We start from the raw sequence: 22,537 nt of genomic DNA, 5'->3' as shown, positions 1-22,537 counted from the left end.
ACAGTAAAGTCTATTAAGAAAGGTTTACACATTCAGGCACCATGCCTGTAATCCTAGCTACTTGGGAGGCTGAGATCAGGAGTGTCATAGTTCAAGCCAGCCCAGGCAAATAACTTGAGAGACCCCCACACCCCCAAAATACCTAGAGCAAAATGGACTGGAGGTGTGGCTCAAAGTGTAGAGCACCTGTTTTACAAGCACAAGCTGAGTTCAAACACTAGTCCTACCAAAAGAAAAAAAAGTAATACACTTCCAATAGGCTGAAAGCAGGTCATCTCTAGAGTGAGAATGAGGGTGGTCAACAACCCAGTCCTATGTCATGCACAACATTTGATTGCCATGCCCTTGAATTTCTCCCCACTCTTTTAACCACCCTGATACACTGATGTGAACAGACACTTTTCTATTGCTTTTTGCTGATTGTTATTAAGCTTGTTCATTGATATTCTGTGCAAGGACTGTTATCTGGTGTTCCTTTTGTCACAGTATTGGAAATAGACACGTTTATAGGCAGATACCTGCATTGTTTAGTACTTTTCTAACATATGGAACGCTTCACTAAATTACATGTCCTCCTTGCACAGGGGCCATGCTAATCTCTGAATCATTCCAATTTTAGCATATGTTCTGCTGAAGAGAACACTTCTGCAGCATTTTGACATCATCCTTCTTAGATCTCCTAGGCTTGCTTTTATGTTTATACCCTAAATCAGCAACATTACCCAGATCTGTGCAATAGAAGTTATGAACACCAGTAAGCAAGTTCCTAGAAAACACGTGAGAAATCCTTGACACTTCAAGTGTGAACCTTGAATTCTGGTAGACAGAGGTGTCTTCATGGTTGGTTCAAGTAAATAAGTCCCACTGTGAGATACTGTGTGCTGTATGACAATGACACATTACATGGGCCACCAAGGAAATCTCTACTGTATAGGGACAATGATTGTGGAGCCCAGGATGAAATTTATGTCATGGTCATACAGGCTTAAGCTCACCTGTTTGCCACTTGGTAGTAAAGGAAGGAAGACGTTGTTGGCATCAGGGCTGTGAGTCATAGAAGTGGTTAAACACAACAGCAGAGTCCATAAGAGTCCCAATATTTGTCTGTGGGTTTTGGCCCCACACAGGTACTCTGTCATTGGTTCCTATAGAGATGTTCTGCCCTCTGTCTCTCATTCACACAGATGCACAGGTCATGCTTGGTGAGGTGGTGCACCTTCTATTGGTCCAAGGAGACTGGGAAATCCAACAGTGCCATGCTGATCTGCATGGAGCTCTACAACAGAGTGCTCATCAGTCAGCCAGGAGGCATCAGCACCCTGGCTCGTTGTGCCCAAATGGCTCAGTGAAATTGACCAGCAGGGACCATCTAGGAATTAGCTCCAAGCTTTCTCCTCTGTTGAGGATGTCCGTCTGCTTGTTTCTCATCCTCTAATAACTTCAGAACTCTAAGAGTCAAACATATTCTAGGGAGGACGCCGGACACCCTAGAAGCAAGGACAGGACATGCAGGTCAGCGTCCTGAAGGAGAAGGGAGGCAGTTTGTAACCGTCGGTTTGTGTCACCCTACTATTTGTTCATGAGTCCTCTTGTATGGCTGCTCAGGGAATTGACTCAATCCTAGAAAGCAGAGAGGGAAGGAAAGTGAGGACACTGGTTCCCTGAGGTTGCCTCAGCCATGGCAGGGTCCCTTGGGGTGCCAGGATCCCTGTAGCAGAGGCAAGGCAGCAGGACCAGAGGAGGCAGTGGGCAGGAAGAGGGGGAGGGATAAATGATGGTGATTGGGCTCCATCAGGCTCCCTGTCCACCAGGCTATGCCACATTGGTGCTCCTGCACAGGGACTTTAAAACCAGGGCCTCTTACCAGGGTTCAGCATTAACCAGATGAGCTACCTTTTCTCCCATCCTCCTGACCAGGAGGGACCCGAAGAACTAACATCAATCAGTGACACAGAAAACTATATTTTATATAGCTTCTCAGGCAATTTGAGTCCATGGAGTAGGAGACATCAAGACAGTGTGACGATTGCTCAGCAGACTATCTTTTGTGGATTTCCTGCTACATCCTAAGGTGGGTTCTTTGGACAGGTGAGAAAACTGAAGTACAGACAGAGGAGAGCCATTGCTCATTCATCCAGGATGTCTACTTGCTTTTAACATCACTTCTTGATCTGTCTAGCCAGAGACTAATAGAAAAATGGCTGGGGAGAGGCAGATGAAAGAGAGACAAGGAGATTGAGAAAGGAGAGTCTCCATGCCACATCTATGGGGTGTAAAGAATAAGGAAGGCATCAATGGGCCAGATGAGGTGAAGGTGAGAAGTTAAGGATGACAGGACACAGACAAAAGACAGGGAAGAAATGGCTGAGATGGGAGATGGTCACAGAGAGGAAAAGAAAACAGTTTCATAAGAAGAGCTACCCATGACAGAGCAACAGGTAGAGCAAGATGGTGTCTGAGAGAGAAGGCAGACCCAAACCATGGTTCTGAATTGGGGTTGACTCTGTCCCCCAATGGACATTTGGCAATGTGTGATATCTGATGGTCACTATTGGGGTATAGTACTGGCATCTAGTAAATCAAGGTCAGAGATGAATAAGTAACACTGTCCTAATTGTCCCTATGCTAAACTTGGGTTATACTACTTAGGGATTTTTTGAGCAGGACATTTACATGCCCGGCTTAGTCCCCAAGTTTCTGGATGTTAAACTGAACACATCATACATTTCCCCTAAGTGCAAGAAAGTTCTATTTATGCCTGTTTCCCTTCAATTTTTCCCTCACCTCACTCTCTTTCTCTCTCCCTCTCTCTCACTTTCTAGCTCTGCTTCTATCTCTCTGTTATACTCACAAAATCCACATAGTATCCTCCATATTCTTCTTTCTTCCATTTTCCCTCAAGAATCCCTGGAAGCCACAGACACTTTATTCTCTCTCTGGTTTTACATTTTCTAGAATGAATAGATCTCCCTTTTAGCTACATCTAATCTGTGTCATGCCACAGGGTGGCATTTTCAGCCCTCAGCTGTCACCTCCAGATGTGACCCATCTTCATCTTCTCATAGTTCATTCTTTTTGTGGATTCTTGGGATGTTTGGTCACATAAGGAGAGACAGTGTGGGCATGATTTACAATGGAGAAGGGTCATCTCCTTCTTCTGAGAATAGCTTCTGATTTTCATTAATAGCCACCAAGAAATAATGAGATAATAATAGGTCAGGAGAAGACATGCATTGTCATCAGACAAACCAAAGTTCAGATCCTGGTTGCCATACTGCATGGGGCATGGTACCTTGGCAAGTGAGGGTGATCTGGGCATCCAGCACATCTGAGGTATTTTATCTGAGGTTAAACTAACCGAAAGTTGATTGACTACATTTTTTAACTCTGATATTTTTTATGACTATGATTTTACCTTCTATTACAGAGGTGGAAGGGAGAGGGAAAAAGGGTCAGTAGGACGGGAAATAAGGAAGAGTAATAGAGGGGGCAAATACAACCAAATACAGTATATTCATGTATGAAATGTCATAATGAGACCCCATAGCTTTTTGGTATGGAACTGGGATTTTAACTTGGTTTCACACTTGCTATGTAGGTGCCTTACCACTTGAGCCACTCCTCCAAACCCTGAAACCCATTATTTTGTGCAATTTAATATAGGCTAATAAAAACTGATATTTTGGCAGTTTTGAAGATGGAACCTAGGGACTTGCACATGTGAAGCAAGTGCTTTATCACTGAGCTGCATTACCAGCTCTAAAAGTGATTTCCTATTGTGCTAAAAATGTACATAAAATTTACCATTTAATCAACTTTTGAGGCATAAGGAAGAGGGTTAGCAGGGACTGAGGGGTTGATCAAAGAGGAAACATTTGGAGGTAGATAGAAGGAATAGATTTTGAGATCTATTATAGAGCAGGGGGAATAATTCTGTCATCAATTGTATATTATATGGTTCAAAATCAGCAAGAGAGCAATATTTAAAACTTACCATGAAAGAGGGTGGGTCATAGTCAGTGGTAGAATGCTTTCCTTGCATACATAGACCCTGGGCTTCAGCCCAGCACTTCAAATAACACCTTAAAATTTAAAAAATAAGCCAGGTACCTGTGGATCACACCTGCAAATCTAACTACTTGGGAGACTGAGATCAGAGGATATGAGCCCATGTCTTCTTCCTTCCATCTCCCTCTGTCTGTTAGTTATGTTGTATAGACTCTGACATGCCTCATGGGGGCTGGAAACAAAACATTTTCATTTCTGTCACTTTCCTTAGAACAACACAGTCTGTTGCATCTGATTCCCCCAAGAATAACCCCAAAGAAAGAATCAGACTGATGGAAATTAAGATAAAATTGCTCCTGGTCCAAGGACTGATATCCATAGGAAGCAACGGATGAAACATCCAGTAAAGAGTTCATTTCACTAGGGTAACAAAGTAGAGGAAAACTGCAAGGTATAGTTTTTGGAGTCAACTCTTGAATTAGGCACTTCCATACTTTCATCCTGAGCAACATTTTTTGGCAGTGGTAAGGTTTGAACTCAGGGCTTTTTGCCTGTTAGGCAGGTGCTTAACTGCTTCAGCCACACCTCCATCCCTCCAGAAATATTCTTAGCCTTTGTATATGCCAATATTCTCAATACATACGCCAACAAAACTCAAGATGGAGATGAAAATAATGGTACCATCTTCCTAATTTGATGAGAGCATTGTTAAAGGTGGGAACGGAACTAATGCTACCTGATTAAGGAGATCACCCTTACAACCCACTAGCTGACCTCTCCCTGTTGAACCTTACCGCAGGCCCAGCCTCCATGCAGGGAGCCAATCACTCAGCAGTGACTGAGTTCATCTTTATTACTTTTGCACCTTTCACCATCTTCAGCTGATGTTCTTCCTGCTGTTTCTGCTGATGTACCTGTTCACACTGCTGGGCAACCTGCTCATCATGGCCACCATCTGGAGTGAGCGCAGCCTCCACACACCCATGTACCTCTTCCTGTGTGTCCTGTCCATCTTTGAGATCTTCTACACCTTGGCCATCATCCTGCGCATGCTGGCCGACCTGCTGTCTACCCACCACTCCATCTCCTTCCTGAGCTGTGCCTGCCAGATGTTCTTCTCCTTCACATTTGGCTACACCCACTCCTTCCTACTCACTGTCATGGGCTATGACCGCTATGTGGCCATCTGTCACCCACTGCGCTACCATGTGCTCATGAGCCCCCGTGGCTGTGCCTGTCTGGTGTCCTGGTCCTGGGTTGGTGGCTCTATGATGGGGACTGTGGTCACAACAGCCATATTCAACCTCACCTTCTGTGGCCCCAGTGAGATCCACCATTTTGGCTGTCATGTGACACTTCTGTTGAAGTGGCCTGTGGAAAAAATGTGCTGTTGGTTGCCAAGGGTGTGGGCCTGCTGTGTATCTCAGCCATGCTGGGTTGCCTCCTCCTCAGCCTCCTCTCCTATGCCTTCATTGTGACTTCCCTCTTGAGGATCCCACCAGCTGAAAGGTGGCACAAAGCCTTCTCCACCTGTGTGTCCCACCTCACAGTGGTGATCGTGCACTATGGCTTTGCTTCTGTCATCTACCTCAAAACCAAGGGGCCCCAGTCCCTGGAAGGAGACACTTTGATGGGCATCACCTACACAGTCCTCACACCCTTCCTCAGTCCCATCACCTTCAGTCTCAGAAACAAGGAATTGAAGACCACCATGAAGAAGACTTTGCTGAGCAAACTCTACCCAGAAAAACTATAATACCTAAGAATCACTAAATTGAGGAACCAAATACTGTTAGAGAAAACATTCCATCAACACATATTCATGTTTATTTTTCTATGTCTTTCCAATTGAGAAAAGCCTTTGTAAATAAATTTGAAGGGTGTCCGCCAGGGTACTCAATATAGGGATTTACTTGGGATAGAATGATGCATGTTTGAGATACACAGAGAAAACCAAATTTAACTATTTCTACCTGCTACTGTATATTTAGTCAGAACCAAACATTTAATCTCTTCTCAGTCTTCCCAAACCCAGTGTCATCTAATATTTCCAACAACACAAACCCATTATGCAATGAAAAATTGAAGCCTTTGTGCTGTACCTTTACCTGGCAGCACCAGGTAGGTATATCTCAGATTTTTACATCTACCAAAGATTTCTTCAGATCACTGCAGCAGAGCAAAAAACACCCTAAATTTTAGCACTGCCCACTGCTATGCAATAGAAATTGGAAAGAGCAATAGTCAGATTTCTAGGCAAATAGTTGAGTAAACTTTGATGTTTCAAGTGTGAATCATGGAAAATTGTAGACAGACAGAGATGTGTACATGGTAAATTAAGAGGAAAAGTTCCATTGAGAGACATTGTGCACCTGGGCCACCAAGAAAATCTCTGCTGTAGAAGGACTGAAACATGAGCCCCAAATAAAAGTTTCTTCCTTTAACTTGTTTTTGTCTTAGGTATTTTCTCAAAGAAATGCAAAGCCACGACTCTTCACTATTCAAGACTCCAGTAACTGAGGGATTAATAATCAGATCACAAGGAAGGAGGACAGTGTTTAAGGGTCCTACATGTAGGTACTCTGAAAATTGATAGGCTTTGTACACTAGTGGCAGAAATCACAATCTCTTTAATATACAAGATGACGACAAACTGGATCTAGTTACAGCACACATTATAATTCCTTCTAGTCCATGAGAATAAAGTACACATTGAAATAGGGTAGATATAATGTGAACACTTTGAGATGTCACAAACATCTTGTGCATGTAAGGTCAGCATGTTTCCTTATAAAGAAAAAGAAAACACTGTATGAAATGGATGGGCATATTTAAATGTATGAATATTAATGGTCAGCCTTCAAAATGTCAAAATAGAAACACTCAGCACTATTTTGGCTCTTTCAAGGGATGGTGTGTAACTAACTGCTCCTAGAGATGATTGCCTGCAGTTGGCTTCTGGAAATCAATGATAAGAAAAGAAAACTTGCTTGATTAAAGAGGCTAAGGAGAAGAACAAAGCAAACCAAGTGAATGCCCTAGCTAGTGGCACCTAGCACTGTGGTGGTGAGAGGGAATTCCTCCCCTGGAGGAGTTAAAGTTGACAGAGAAAGAATCACAGCATAGTAAAGAAGACTGCACATTGCAGAAAAAGAAGGAATCAATAGGCGATCTGGAGTTCGCACAATGAGGTAGCTCTGGAGAACAAACTTATTAAAGTTCAGAGGAAACTCTGACTGCTATAGCCAAGAGCCATATGGAGAAATGTCCTATTGTTAGGGAAGGAACTGCCCTGGGGATCACCAAACCCAGCAGAATCACACTGCAGGGTGCCTACGTACACCCAACCTTTCTGCACTTACTGAGATGCATGGCCATGTGAACCATTTGTGGCTATTGGTGAGTGTCTCTGACACAAGCACCCATACAGTTTTAGGCTTCATGGGCTGTGAGAGAAAGGGGGTACAGTACAGTCATTCAGCAACACTGCCCTGTGTATTGGGATGCCATGCCAGATGTATATTTTTTCTCAAAGGAGTGGGATCTGGAGATCTGCTAGGATGGAGACTAGGTAATCATTTGCTCCCCACAAGCCTCCCATCCAATACCAATTGGTGCTTCAGTTGCTCTCCATACCCTTGCTGAATTCCAGCAATGCACTGAGTTTGGGCTTTGGTAATATTCCTAAGCACACAGTCTGAAAATGTTCAGGGTACATTTACACCTGCATGGAATGTGCACCTTCTGTCAAACCTTGATTGGCAAGAAGTGTGCCCTGCAAGCTGACATATGCCACAGCTGAATATGCAACCTAAAAGACTCCAGAGAGAAAATTCCTTGGGTTTCACCAGCATATTCCTAATCTGTTCAGAGAGAAAGGTGACTTGCAGTCTACAGCCTGCTGTAGCTCATTTGGTGGAATCTGAGACTAATTAGAAGTACTTGCATGACTGGCTGACAATCTCCCTGGCAGATTCCAACCTTACAAGACCTGGGAAGAGTTGTTACCACCCAGAGGAACTGTGGCTACATAATTTTTTCCTATCTGTTCTTTTATCTTTATTAGTGATTTCTCACAGTTTTTCTATTATCTTTTTTTATTTGTTAGTAAAGCAGGATACTTTTTAAGATTGAAAGTATAAAGTGAGAGAAGATCCCCCATGGTGGGAGGACTTCCAAGAGAGGGTACCCCCTTGACTTTATCTTATTTCATTGTTTTTTTCTATAAATGGACTTTTCCTCCTCTCTGTCATTTTCCCTTCTTGCATTTATCCCCTTTTATTATTTCTATTATTAAAACATTTTTCCTATGCATTCTACTTTGTGTTTGTTGTCTATTGTACTATTCAGTGTTTCTTCTCTCACCCACCCCTTCCTGGTCCTGGGGATCAAACTGAGGGCTTTTTGCCCATTAGGCTGGTGCTCTGCCTAACAGATATTCAACCAGCTCAACTGAGAGTAATTTACCCCAAGGGCATCACAACCCAGTCTCATTGGTAGTCTGGTGTATGCTTTAAACTAAGGGAAATCCTAGCTACTTGGGAGGCAGAGATTGGAAAGATGTGGCCTCAAAGCCAGCCTGGACAAAATGATTGCAAGAACCTCATTTCAACCAATGACTACATGGGTGCTACCCACCTGTCATCCCAGCTTTATGGGGAATCATAAATAGGAAGGTCACAGAGAAGGTCATCCTGGGGATAAAGCAAAAGTCTACCTCAAAAATAGCCAGTGCAAAAGGGTTGGGGCATGGGTCAAGTGGAAGAGCGCTGCCTAGGAGGCATCACTGGACTCTGCATTGGGAAGAGATGCCAGATGCATATTTTTTCTCAAAGGAGTGGGAGGCCCTGAGTTCATCCTCCAGTACTGCCCAAAACCAGCAATACAACACTAAAAACCCATGGGGATGTAACACCTAGCTGTATCAGAACTTTCAGCACAATTGGAACAGCATATATCAGAATCACATTCAAGTAAAATACTGAAATGAGCATTGCCCATGGAATACACACCACCTAATAGGGGTTTCCATGCCCATTGTAGGACGTACCTCAGATCATGTTCCCCACATATTCTCTGTTCTATATCACACAATCCTAAATTACCAGAGGGACTCCACTCCTGGGAGACATAGGAGAACATGAGTTTCCCAGGCATTCATGGAGAATGCATTTTGTTATTATTCACTAATCACAGCTGAGAAGCCACAGGGAGATTATACGATAAAGTCCAACTGGAATTAAAAGAACACTAGAAAACAAACCAATCCTCCAATACACATAAGAGAATGAGGGATATTTATCCCAACAGAGAGCAATTTTCATAGAAGAATGAATGTGAACGTATGTTTCCTAGGGTTTACCATGTGAAAAATAACATTAAATGTGTCCTGACCATCTCAGACAACACACAGGAGGACCTCAGTATGGGGACAGAAGCATTTATATGTACAGAGACATTTAAGAAAGACAGATCCCTTCAGAGGTGTAAGGCTCAGTCGTCCAGCGACTGCTTTCTGTGTTGAACTGGGCTTTGAACAGACCAGGGCAGCTGTGGGCACCTGATGAAAGTCAACAAGGAAGCCCTGGGCCAGAACTAAACGGCCGGAGATGATCCAAATGTTCAGATCAGGTGCCAGTGCCAAGGAGACAAAAAAGCGAAGGAAAAGAAAAAAAACACACAGAGACATCAAAAAGGGCTCAAGAATTCTCCTCTGCCTTCCACTAATGTGAAATATGTGCACAAACAGAGAAATATTCAGCACCCTTTGAAAAAGGAAAAAGGATGCAATACTGTCTGTTAGAACTGTGCCTGAGCAATGAATCGTTGATAATGCTGCGGAAAGGGGAAGTCGGTGCTGTGGGATATGGGCTGGGATGAGGATGTTTCAGGATTGATGGTTAGGCCAAAGAGGCGCTGGATTAGGAGGTGACGGTGGTTGTATTTAAGACTGCTTTTCACTTACTTGGAAAGTTGGGGACAAAAGCGTGGACCCACAGGAGGAAGGCAGCCCGGGGTGCCTAGAAATCTGTCCATTTCTTTAAGATTTTTGAATTTATTTCAATATAGGTTCTCAAAGTACTCTCTGATTATTTCTTGGACTTCCAAGGTGTTTGTGGTTATCTCCCCTTTTGAATTCCTGCTTTTACTATTGGGTTTTTTCTGTCCTCTTTTAGTCAGGTTTTCCAGGGGTCTATCAATCTTGTTTATTTTTTTCAAAGAACCAGCTTTTTGTTTAATTAATTCTTTGTATGATTTTTTTGGTTTCTATTTCATTGATTTCCGCTCTTATTTTTATTATTTCTCTCCTTCTATTTGTTTTGGGATTTGCACAGACTCTTTATTCTCTCCATAGTTTTACAATTTTTAGAATGAATAGCTTCTTCTTTTTGCTGCATCTGAGCTCTGTCATGACAGAAAGTGGCATATGCAGCCTTCAGCGAACACCCTCAGATGTGACCTAGAATCACCTTTTCATAGTTCATAATTTCTGTGGATTCTTGGAATCTTTGGTGGCATAAGGCGTGAGAGTGTGGGTATGGTCTATTATGGGAAAGGGTCATCTGCTTGACCTGAGAATAGCTTCTGATTTTCATTAATAGCCACCAATAAATAATGGGCATAACAAGAGGTCAGGAAAAGACATGCATTGTAATCAGAGAAACCTAAGTTCAGATCCTGGCTGCCATACTCCATAATCATGGTACCTTGAAAAGTGAGGGTGCTTTGTGGGATTCAAGTTCCTTGTCTGTAAAATGGAGAATGGGCGGAAAGACTGAAGAAGAACCACTCATCCCATTTTTTGGCCCGTGGGACAAAGCCAGTAAAGGGCAGCTATTTACATGGGGGACTTTTCTGTTGAGTACACGTGTTGGGGTTGTAAAAACAACAATCCTTGAAGTTGAGCATTCACAGCCCAGTGCTGGGGACAGATGTGCTTCCAAGCTGGTAATGATGAGAAACCACATGACAAAGTCATGAGCACCGATTTTATCCTCACTTAGGAGTTGTTCTTTGGGTAGCACTCAGAAAGAAGTGACTAAGTCTATTGTGGGGAGAAAATGTTCAGGTGATCTGTACAGAGCCAGCCATATTGAACTTGAATCTTACTTAGGCATTTGCAAGGTGGAGAAGGGGAAGATGGGGGACCCAGGCAGAAGTGGAGTGCCAAGGAGTTGGAACTGCCCTCCCTGGGCTATGGACATTGTTCACATTCTCAACTGTGGAAAATGTTTCACAATCCCATGGGGACATTGGTGTTGTTTGGAGACATTTTCCCTTTTCACCACTGATCAGAAACTAAGCTAGAGAGACCCAGGGATACTACTGAAAATCCCAGAAGGCACAGAATAGCACCTACAGAGTGAATAATGGGGACCCAAGTGTGAACAGTCTTGAGGTTGGGGAACCCTGCCCTAGACCATATGGAAAGATGGAAGACCTGTGAACACAACACAAACGATCCATGTCAACTTTTGTTCTTTTTGCGGAGGTTCTTATTTTCAAGCTATTTACCCTCTATGATCTCAGAAGGTAGGACTGTGAGGAACAGTTGGGACCACCTTCATAGGGAGTGACAGACAGATGCTGACCATGAAGTGGGGAAAAGATGCAGATGGTTGCAAGGAGAGAGGCCAAGACCCTGGAAACAGGTGCTATTTGGGGGAATGCAGTCTCTACTTATCAAATTACATGGCTTTGTTCCTCAGGGTAAGCCTGCAAGGGCTCCATCGAAGATTGAAGCCCGCTTATGAGGCCACTCACTACTGCTACAGTTTGGACCCTTAGAGACCCATGTGTTAAAGGTGAGGGTCCCAGCTCATTGCATTATTGGGAGGTGGTAGAACTGTTAGGAAGTAGGGCCTAGTGGGAGGGTTTAGGTCATTTGATGTGTGCCTTTGGAGAGATTCTGGCACCCTGGTCTCTTCCTGTCTCTCACACCCATCTAAGAGGTCATTGGGATTACTCCCCCATGTGCTTCTGCCATGGCGTGTTGCCCCAGGTTCAAGGCAGTGGAATCAATTGGTCATGAACTGAAAATAAATTTTTCCTTCCTTTACGTTGATTTATCTGTGATATTTTTCAGTGGTATTGGGGTTTCAACTCCAAGTCTCTTACTTTTAGTTGAACTCCACCATTGAGCCACTCTGCCAGCCCTTTTCTGTGTTGGGTGTTTTCAAGATGAATCTCTCAAACTATATGCCTGGACTGGCGTCAAACCATGATCCTCCCCGATCTCTACTTCCTGAGTAGCTAGGATGACAGCCACTGGCAACTAGCATATTTGAGGTATTTATTTTGGGTTACACTAAGCTGATAGTTGAGTAACAACTATATTTTTAAAAACTGATATTTTCGATGACCTTGTTTTTTCTTCTTATTACAGAAGTGGAAGGGTGAGGGAAAATGATCAGGAGAAGGAGGGATAAGGAAGAGGGGCATATATGACCAACTACATTGTATTCATGTATAGAAATGTCATAATGAAACCCCTTATTTTTTTCCCAATGGTACCAGAGTTTGAACACAGGGCTTTGCACTGGCTAGGCAGGCACTCTAACAACTGAGTCTCACCTCCAGCACTGAAACCCTTTACTTTGTACAATTTAATGTATGCTAATAAAAGCAGATTTTGGGGGACAATTCTGAGGGTTGAACCTAGAGACTTGCACATGTGAGGCAAGTGCTCTATCACCGAACTGTGTCACCTGCTCTTGTGGAAAAATGCACATAAAATTTGCCATTCAATTTTCTTTTCAGGCATTGGTAGAGGGTGGGGAGGGAGTGAGGGAATAGGGTATTGTTGATCAAAGGGAAAAATTTCGATGTAGGGAGGGGGACTAAGTTTTGAGATGTATCATAGAGAAAGGTAAATATTGTTGACAATAACATAAGTTTCAAAATAAACAAGAGAGCAAAATTTAAATGTCTTACCATAAAATACTAGAGGGTGAAGGTGTATCTCAGTGGTAGAATGCTTGCTTAGCATACACAGGCCCTGGGCTTCAGCCCCAGCACTATAAAAAACATCTTTTTTTCTTTATTTTATTTTATTGTTTTTACATTTACTTACATGTGTATACATTGGGCCTCCTCCCTCACAAAATTTTTTTAAAAAGAAGCCAGGTACCAGTGGCTCACACCTATTATCCTAGCTACTTGGGAGACTGAGATCAGGAGGATCATGCTTTGAGGCCAGCCTGTGCAAATAGTTTACAACACCCCATCATCAAAAGAGCCAGAGCAAAATGCACTGGATGTGTGGATCAATTGGTACAGCATTTACCTGTGAGCATGATGTCCTGAGTTCGAACCTTAATCCCACCAAAATTTTTTTTTAAATAATGAGTTATTGAGGTAATATAAATATAAATAGTCATGATCTTGATTTAATCATACATACACACATAAATACATATATATATGTACATATATATATATAATGTGTACCCCATAATGTATACAATCATGAAATTATGATTAGGCAAATACAAATAGTATTAATAATATATTTATAAAAACAAACCATAACAAAAATAAGTAATACATAAAATTCAGTGACATGAAATATACTTACAATGTTGTACAACTCACCCCTGTGTCTAGTGCTAGAAATTTCCATTACCCCCAAAGGAAACCCTGTACCCAATAACAGTCATTCCCCATGGTTCCTTTTCCCCAGCCCCTCACAAGCTATCAGCTGCTTCAAATTCCACCTGATTGTTCAATAAATTTAAACAATATAAGGTTGAAAAGAGTCAACCACTGATCTTTCTATTTCTGTAGGTTTACCTACTGAAGACATTTGATATAAAAGGAATCCTACAATATGTGGCCTTTTATGTCTCATTTATTTTGTTAAGTCAGGTTTCAAGGTTCATCTACATTGTAAAATGTATTATAGCTTCAGTTCTTTTATAGCCAAACATGTCACTAGATGGATATACTCCAGTTGATGAACATCTGGGTTGTTTCTACTTTCTGGATTTTATGAATGGTGTTCATTCCACTTGAGTGGAATTTGAACTCTAGCACTTGAGTCACACCTCCAGTCCCTTTTGCTTTAGGTAATTTTTCAGATAAGGTCTTGCCTTTTTGCCTGAGACAGTTTGGGTTGAAATCCTTCTACCCATTCCTCCAGCATAGTGGCATTGACAGGATTGCACCACCAGGCCTAGCTTATTTGTTGAGATAATGTTTCACTAACTTTTTGCCTGGGATGTCCTTATACTGTGAACCTGAGTAGCTGGGATTACAGGTATGATCCTAGCTTCCTGAGTAGCTAGGATTACAGGTGTGAGACACTCCTCCCAGCTACATTGTCTACTTAAAAAAATTCATACATACTTAAATGATTCATAAAGAAACACTGAAATCTCATTTAATTGGGATTATTTAATTAGCACAACCAGGTACATTTTCTCACATCATATTGACTTAATATGGACTGCCATCTTCTAAGAACAACTCAGTTTTTCATATCACCCTTTGAGGTAGGGAGGGGAAATGGAAGGAAGAGAGGTGAAAAACCTTGCTAAAGTACAGAGTAGAGTAGGGATTTGAACTTGTGTCTGCTACCTCCATCCTCCTTCTGTCTGATAATTATGTTGGATAGACTCATGGGAGCTGGAAAACAAAACATTTTTATTTCAGTCACTTTCCTTAGAACAACACAGTCTGTTGTATCTGATGCCCCCAAGAATAACCCCAGAGGAAGAATCTGACTGATAGAAATTAAGATGGAATTGCTCTTGGTCCCAGGAGTTATATCCATAGGAAGCAATGGATAAAAGATCCAACAAAGGGATCTTTTCACTAGGGGAACCATGGTAGAGGAAAACTTCAGGGTATAGTTTTTGGAGTCAGCTCAAGTGTAGGCTCAAGTCTTAAATTAGGTACTTCAATAGCTTCAATTTGAGCAACATTTTTTGGCGGTAGTAAGGTTTGACCTCAGGGCTTTGTGCTTGTTAGGCAGGTGCTCTACTGCTTGAGCCACACCTCCATCCCTCCAGCAATATTCTTAGCCTTTGTGTATGCCAATATTCTCAACACATATGCCAATAAAACTCAAGATGGAGATGAAAATAATGGTACCATCTTCCTACTTTGATGAGAGCATTAAGTTATAGGTGGGAACTAAATTAATGCTACCTGATTAAGGTGAAACCTTTCCCACCCTCTAGCTGACCTCTCCCTGTTGAACCTCAACCCAGGCACAGCCTCCATGCAGGGAGACAATCACTCAGCAGTGACTGAGTTCATTCTTATTGGCTTTTCCACCTTTCCTTGCCTTCAGCTGATGTTCTTCCTGCTGTTTCTGCTGATGTATCTGTTCACACTGCTGGGCAGCCTGCTCATCATAGCCACCATCTTGAGTGAGCGCAGCCTCCACACGTCCATGTACCTCTTTCTGTGCACCCTGTCCATCTCTGAGATCCTCTACACCTTGGCCATCATCCCGTGCATGCTGGCCGACCTGCTGTCTATCCACCACTCCATCTCCTTCCTGGCCTGTGCTGACTGATGTTCTTTTCCTTCACATTTGGCTTCATCCACTCCTTCCTACTCACTGTCATGGGCTATGACCGTTATGTGGCCATCTGTCAACCACTGCACTACAATGTGCTCATGAGCTCCCGTGGCTGTGCCTGTCTGGTGGCATGGTCCTCGGTTGGTGGCTCTGTCATGGGAATTGTGGTCACAACAGCCATATTCAACCTCCCCTTCTGTGGCCCCAATGAGGTTCACCATTTTGCCTGTCACGTGCCACCTCTGTTGAAGTTGGTCTGTGGAAAAGATGTGCTGGTGCTGGCCAAGGTTTTGGGCCTGGTATGTATTTCAGCCCTACTGGGTTGCTTCCTCCTCCTCCTCCTCTCCTATGCCTTCATTGTGACTGCCATCTTGAGGATCCCCTCAGCTGAGGGGCGACACAATGCCTTCTCCACCTGTGCATCCCACCTCACAGTGGTGATCGTGCACTATGGCTTTGCTTCTGTCATCTACCTCAAACCCAAGGCCCCGCAGTCTCTGGAAGGAGACCCTTTGATGGGCATCACCTACACAGTCCTTACACCCTTTCTCAGCCCCATCATTTTCAGTCTCAGGAACAAGGAACTCAAGACCACCATGAAGAAGACATTGCTGAGCAAACTCTACCCAGAAAATTTATAATAAGCTATGAATCACTAAATTAGCTTCCCAATTTCTACTGTTAGAGATAATACTCCCTCAACACATAGTCACCTGTATTTTTGTAATTCTTTCCAGTTGACCAGGACCCTTTTTAGACCATATTTTAAGTGTGTTTACAAGGGTTATTCAATATTAGGGATTTATTTGGGATGGAAGGAAGCATGTATGAGAAAATAACAGGTTCAGTTGTAAAAACCAAACCTTTAGTCCCTTCCCTGTCTTCTTAAATGCAGTGTTACCAAGTATTTCAAACAACGCAAAGCTGTTATTCAATGAGAAATGGAGGGCTTCATGCCTAACAGCACCAGGTAGGTATACCTCAGATTTTTCAATCTACAAAAGACTTTTTCAGATTATTGTATAGCAGAGCAAAAAACACCCTATATTTTAGCTTGCCCAATTCTATGTAAGAGAAATTATAAAGAGCAATAAGCTGATTCCCAAGCAAATAGTTAAGTAAACCTTGACGTTTCAAGTGTGAATCATGAATACTTGTAGACAGGCAGATTAAGTCTTCATGGTAAATTCAAGGGAAAAATCTCGCTGAGAGATATTGTGTGCTGTTTGAAAGTGACATAGCACATGGGCCACCAGGGACATCTCTGCTGTATAAGGCCAATGATTGTGGAGCCCAGGAAGTAAGCTTATGTCATGGTCATACAGACTTTGCTCAACTGTTTCTCCATGAAAAGAGAGACTTATCATTGATCCCACTGAATGGAATTTATAATTTGTTAAAAATAGCCATTTTTGTGTTGGAGTAGCAAACTATACATCATTTGTCCTGAAGCATGAGTTCAACCTTTCTCCATCACTTAAGGAGTAAATACATTCTGTAACACATGGAGTGGGAGGAAGTAGGGAACCCTTTCAGTCAACACTGGGGAAACCAGAGAAGCCTTTTTCAGAATTCATGCTATGCTTTGTGTTTCTTCTTACTTCTCAGGCACATGGTGTCATTACAGCGTCACAAGGTGGGATGTGGAAAAATAGAATCACCCCTACCCATTTGATGGGGAAATTGCTGCTCCAAAGATGCATAACTCATCCAAGACCACACAGCATGGAGGAGCTAGCCTTCCAATGTGGGTCCTTTCTGACTTCCCATCCTCTCCCTTCAGTGTCTTCCTATAGTAGGTTGTGTGGGTCCTAACCCAAGCATAATGGCCATTCTCCAAATCAAATACTCCAACATTCTTAAGAGTACTTTATGGCACATGAGGCTAATTGTGACATGCCATCCTTTGGACCATGCATCTTTGGAATATCCATGGAAAAATTCAAGTCAGAAGTTCTTCATGATTTAAAATAAATTGGTCCTTTAGGAATTCCTAAGTAATTCTTACACGTTGAGCTAAGATGTCTCCCTCCCCCAGCAATAAAGCCATTCTGGCCAAGAATATGAATCAGACTTACTTGTTAAATCAAAGACCCACATGGTCTCTGACCCTACTGGACTCCCAGTGGATAGAGGACCCGGAAAATGGATGGGTACCAACTATGAGTTGGGCGCCTGTCTTATGCTAGCTTACTGTGGATACTTGGGCTACATAAGATCAGGAGGTTTGATCACCTTGCTCATCATCACACCCAGCACCAACACGGTACTTAGAATATATGTTCAATTCTTAACAAATATTTCCATGGTGCGTTAATATAATAGCCACAATGTTGAACAAATCAGATTGTTGGCTAATGTATTTACTGTGAGAAACCTCATTGTCTCTCAGAACCTTAGGAAACCATCAGTCAGACTAATCTGGGTTCAAATCTTGACTCCTGATTCAATTTCCCATTCAATTATATCAACACCGTATACATATTTTATATATCTGTGAAAACAGATGCTCACAGTAGTTGTATTTATTATTAAAAAATAACAAATATGTCCACTAATAAAGGAATGTTGAACAAATTATACAGTGAAACACAAGGCAGCCATTATAATTCCAAACTTGTACTTCATTCGAGTCCCTCTGTCCCAGGGAGACTCATCAGGTATCATGTCTTTATGGACCATCTGTACAGTAAGGTTCCCTCAAATTCTTACCTTCATCCTTTTTCAACTCCTTTCTCAACACTTGTACCTGGCTATGTAGTAGGTATCTCTAACTTAACATGTCCAAATTTCTAGCATGTGAATATCATTGTCGTATTCTCTCTCTCTCTCTCTCTCTCTCTCTCTCTCTCTGCCTCACTCTCTCTCTTTCACACACACACACACACACACACACACACACAAAATTCATAAGCCCTCCTCTCTCTCCCAGCTCATTGCCAACCTACCAGCAACTCAGGGATGGCTCTCCCATCAAAGTGTGTTCAGATCCTGGCCCCCTCTCACCACCTCAATAGCATCCTGGTCTAAGTGACTGTCTTCTCTCAAATTGATGGTCTCTGTAGCTTCTGAATTGGTCTTCCCACCTCCACCCCTCCTCTTCTACACTACCTTCTCAATAAAGAAGATTCAGTCTTGCACACACACACACACACACACACACACACACACATATATTATATCTCCTCCTCTCAGAATCCTGTGATGGCTCCTGTCTCCAACTTTCTTGTTTACCCACAAATCACTTCAACAGCCCTGCTGCTTCTCTGCCCTCACCTTCTACTTTCTCCTTCTCTTTCCCTTAACCACTCTGCTCCAGAATCCAGGCTTTCCCTCAAGCACACTGGTCAGGTTCCTGCCTCAGGACATATACACGTGTCTGTCTGGAACACTGTTCTCTCAGATGTCCACATGGCTCCTCCTTTACTGCCTAAAGGTTTTTTGCTTGAATGTCAGAAAGCCCTTCTCTAACTACACTACAGAAAACAGCAACACTCTGGTCCTGTTCTTTCTCTTCTTCTTTTTTTACTCTAGATTTCTGCGTGTCATTTCTCTGCTTATTGGATGTGGTCTGCATCTGCCAAGTAGAATGTTGTTTTAAGAAGGCCAGGGTCTTGGTCCCTTTAGTGTGCTGCTGTATGCTTAGATGACATGGTAAGCTCTCAAAAAATTTTTTGGTGGGACTGGGGTTTGAACTCAAGACTTTGAGCTTGCAAAGCAGGCACTCTACCGCTTGAGCCACACCTCCTGTTGTTTTTGCTCTGGTTGTTTTTATGGAGATGGCGTCTTCTGAACTATTTGCTTTGGCTGGCCTCAAATCTCAATTCTCTCGGTCTCAGCCTCCCACATGGCTAGGATTACAGGTGTGAGCCACAGGCACCTGCCTATCTCTGTCTATATATCTATCTCTATTTCTATATCCTTATCTATCTATCATCTATCTATCTGTCTATCGATCTACATATCATCTATCTTGCAGTAATAGGGAATGAACCCAGGCAAACACTCCACCACTTGAGATACACTCCCAGATCTTCTTTGATAGGGTCTCATGCTCACTTTGTCTGGGGTAGCCTCAAACTTGTGATCCTCCTGCCTCCACCTCCTGTGTGCCTGGGATTATAAGGTATGCACCACCATGTCATGCTTGTTGAATAAATTAATTTAAAAGAATTAGGAAACATGATTCTGAGTATGAGGTACAGTTTTTGTCAATCCATTTAGAAAAAAATATCAAGTTTGTTAACATGGCTGAAACAAAAGTGTTGAAACTGGCTTTTGCAAATATTGCTGTGTGTTCTTAGGTTGGCTATATCACCTCTCCAGTCTAACCTCTAAATATGTGGAAGCACCTACCCTCTAAGGCAGTGAAGCAAGGCAATGTTTGTGAATGGCCTAGCACAATGCCTTGCATACACACATACTTCTAATAAACAGTACTTAGGATGCTATCCTGACATATCTTCTCGATGAGCTTGGAATTAGAGAAGTGTGAGGTGGGGAAATGCTTTGTTGAGGCCAGCAATAGTTTTTGTTTATATGGTGGGCTTCATGCTTGCTAAACAGGCATTGTACTGCTTAAGATATGTCTCCACTCCATTTTGCCGTGGTTATTTTGGAGATAGGGTTTCATGAACTATTTGCCCACGATGGCCTCAAACTGAGAGTCTCCCAATGTCAGCCTCCCAAGTATCAAGAATCACAGACATTAGCCACTGGCACCAGGCCACCACCAGTGTCTAATGTGTCCACCTTAGTACTCAGTGAGTTAGAGGGTGTGGAACATCACTTAAAAACCCTGTGGTCAAACAGAGGCCACCCTTGGGAGGTGTATTACTCTAATTAAGAGTTATGCTCAGCCCCTCTTCTCCCAGAATCCCCCTCTCCAGGAACCACCACCTGTCTGTTGCTCCAAGCATCCATGTATGGTCCCCATGACTCATCACATGGCAACAGCTGATAGGAAGTGACACAGGTGACATCTTGCTCCCTCAAGACATAGAGAAGTGCTAACATGTGGGTAGTGGTGTGCACTGGTTAAGTGATCAAATAAATTGCCTTTGGTTAAGTTGCATCTTGTTTCTATGTTCATTTTCCCACCATTAACATAAATTTAATAATAAATAATAATGTATTAAACTTTTAGGATGGTTCTGTATAGGGCAGTCAACTGGGTCTGCCCCACCAAAAGCACTCAATTAATGCTAGCTTTTCAATATAAATTTAACAATTATTTGTGGCCTTTCTCATTTGGGGATATTCCCACAAGGCTTAGTGGAGTGACACACAGAAGTATTAGGATTCTAACTAAGACATTAATCATGGTTCTCCAGAGACAAAACCAATAATATCTGGACAGATAGGTAATAGGTAGATAATAGATAGCTAGACCCATAAACAGACAGGTGGATATTTATTATAAAGTATTGGTTTATGCAATCATGGAAGCTGAGAAATCCCACAAAACAGAAGATGCCAGAAAAATCTGTGGTGTAATTCAAATATCAAACAGCCAGAGATGGGCTGGAGGTGAGGCTTAAGGAGTAGAGTGCCTGCCTAGCAAATGCAAAGCCCTGAGTTCAAACCCCAGTACTTCACAAGAAGAAGGAATAAAAGGAATACAAATAGGTAAAGAAACTGTCAAAATATCCCTATTTGCAGACGACATGATCCTATACCTTAAAGACCCAAAATACTCTACTCAGAAGCTTCTAGACATCATCCATAGCTATAGCAAGGTAGCAGGATATAAAATCAACATAGAAAAATCATTAGCATTTCTATACACTAACAATGAGCAAATGGAAAAAGAATGTATGAAAAAAATTCTATTTAAAATAGCCTCAAACAAAATCAAATACCTAGGTGTAAACCTAACAGATGTGAAAGACCTCTTCAAGGAAAACTATACACTTCTGAAGAAAGAGATTGAGGAAGACTATAGAAGGTGGAGAGATCTCCCATGCTCATGGATTGGTAGAATCAACATAGTAAAAATGTCGATACTCCCCAAAGTAATCTACATGTTTAATGCAATTCCCATCAAAATTCCAATGACATTCATTAAAGAGATTGAAAAATCTACTGTTAAATTTATATAGAAACACAAGAGGCCACGAATAGCCAAGGCAATACTCAGTCAAAAGAACAATGCAGGTGGTATCACAATAACTGACTTCAAACTATATTACAAAGCAATAACAATAAAAACAGCATGGTACTGGCACAAAAACAGACATGAAGACCAGTGGAACAGAATAGAGGATCCAGATATGAAGCCACACAACTATAAGCAACTTATCATTGACAAAGGAGCTAAAAATATACGATGGAGAAATAGCAGTCTCTTCAACAAAAACTGCTGGGAAAACTGGTTAGCAGTCTGCAAAAAACTGAAACTAGATCCATGTATATCACCCTATACCAAGATTAACTCAAAATGGATCAAGGATCTTAATATCAGACCCCAAACTCTTAAGTTGATACAAGAAAGAGTAGGAAATACTCTGGAGTTAGTAGGTATAGGTAAGAACGTCTCAATGGAACCCCATCAGCTCAGCAACTAAGAGATAGCATAGATAAATGGGACTGCATAAAACTAAAAAGCTTCTTCTCAACAGAAGAAATGGTCTCTAAACTGAAGAGAACACCCACAGAGTGGGAGAAAATATTTGCCAACTATACATCAGACAAAGGACTGATAACCAGAATATACAGGGAACTTAAAAAACTAAATTCTCCCAAAACTAATGAACCAATAAAGAAATGGGCACGTGAACTAAACAGAACTTTCTCAAAAGAAGAAATTCAAATGGCCAGAAAACACATGAAAAAATGCTCACCATCTCTAGCAATAAAGGAAATGCAAATTAAAACCACACTAAGATTCCACCTCACCCCTGTTAGAATAGCCATCATCAGCAATACCACCAACAACAGGTGTTGGCGAGGATGCAGGGAAAAAGGAACCCTCTTACACTGTTGGTGGGAATGTAGACT

The 22,537-nt window shown here is 42.1% G+C and overlaps 1 non-coding gene and 1 pseudogene across 1 annotated transcript; one reads left to right on the top strand and one right to left on the bottom strand.

The window, feature by feature from the left end:
- Positions 1-539: 539 nt before the first annotated feature.
- On the bottom strand, positions 540-641 carry LOC141417001 (U6 spliceosomal RNA). Its single transcript, XR_012441636.1, has one exon. It is a non-coding gene; the product is annotated as a U6 spliceosomal RNA (small nuclear RNA).
- A 14,591-nt stretch (positions 642-15,232) lies between these two features.
- Positions 15,233-16,179, top strand: LOC141416096 (olfactory receptor 10H1-like; annotated as a pseudogene).
- Positions 16,180-22,537: the final 6,358 nt, after the last annotated feature.

This window comes from Castor canadensis, chromosome 14 (genome assembly GCF_047511655.1).
Source record: "Castor canadensis chromosome 14, mCasCan1.hap1v2, whole genome shotgun sequence".
Classification (NCBI taxonomy): Eukaryota; Metazoa; Chordata; class Mammalia; order Rodentia; family Castoridae; genus Castor; species Castor canadensis.
This window is presented reverse-complemented; position numbering and strand designations above follow the sequence as displayed.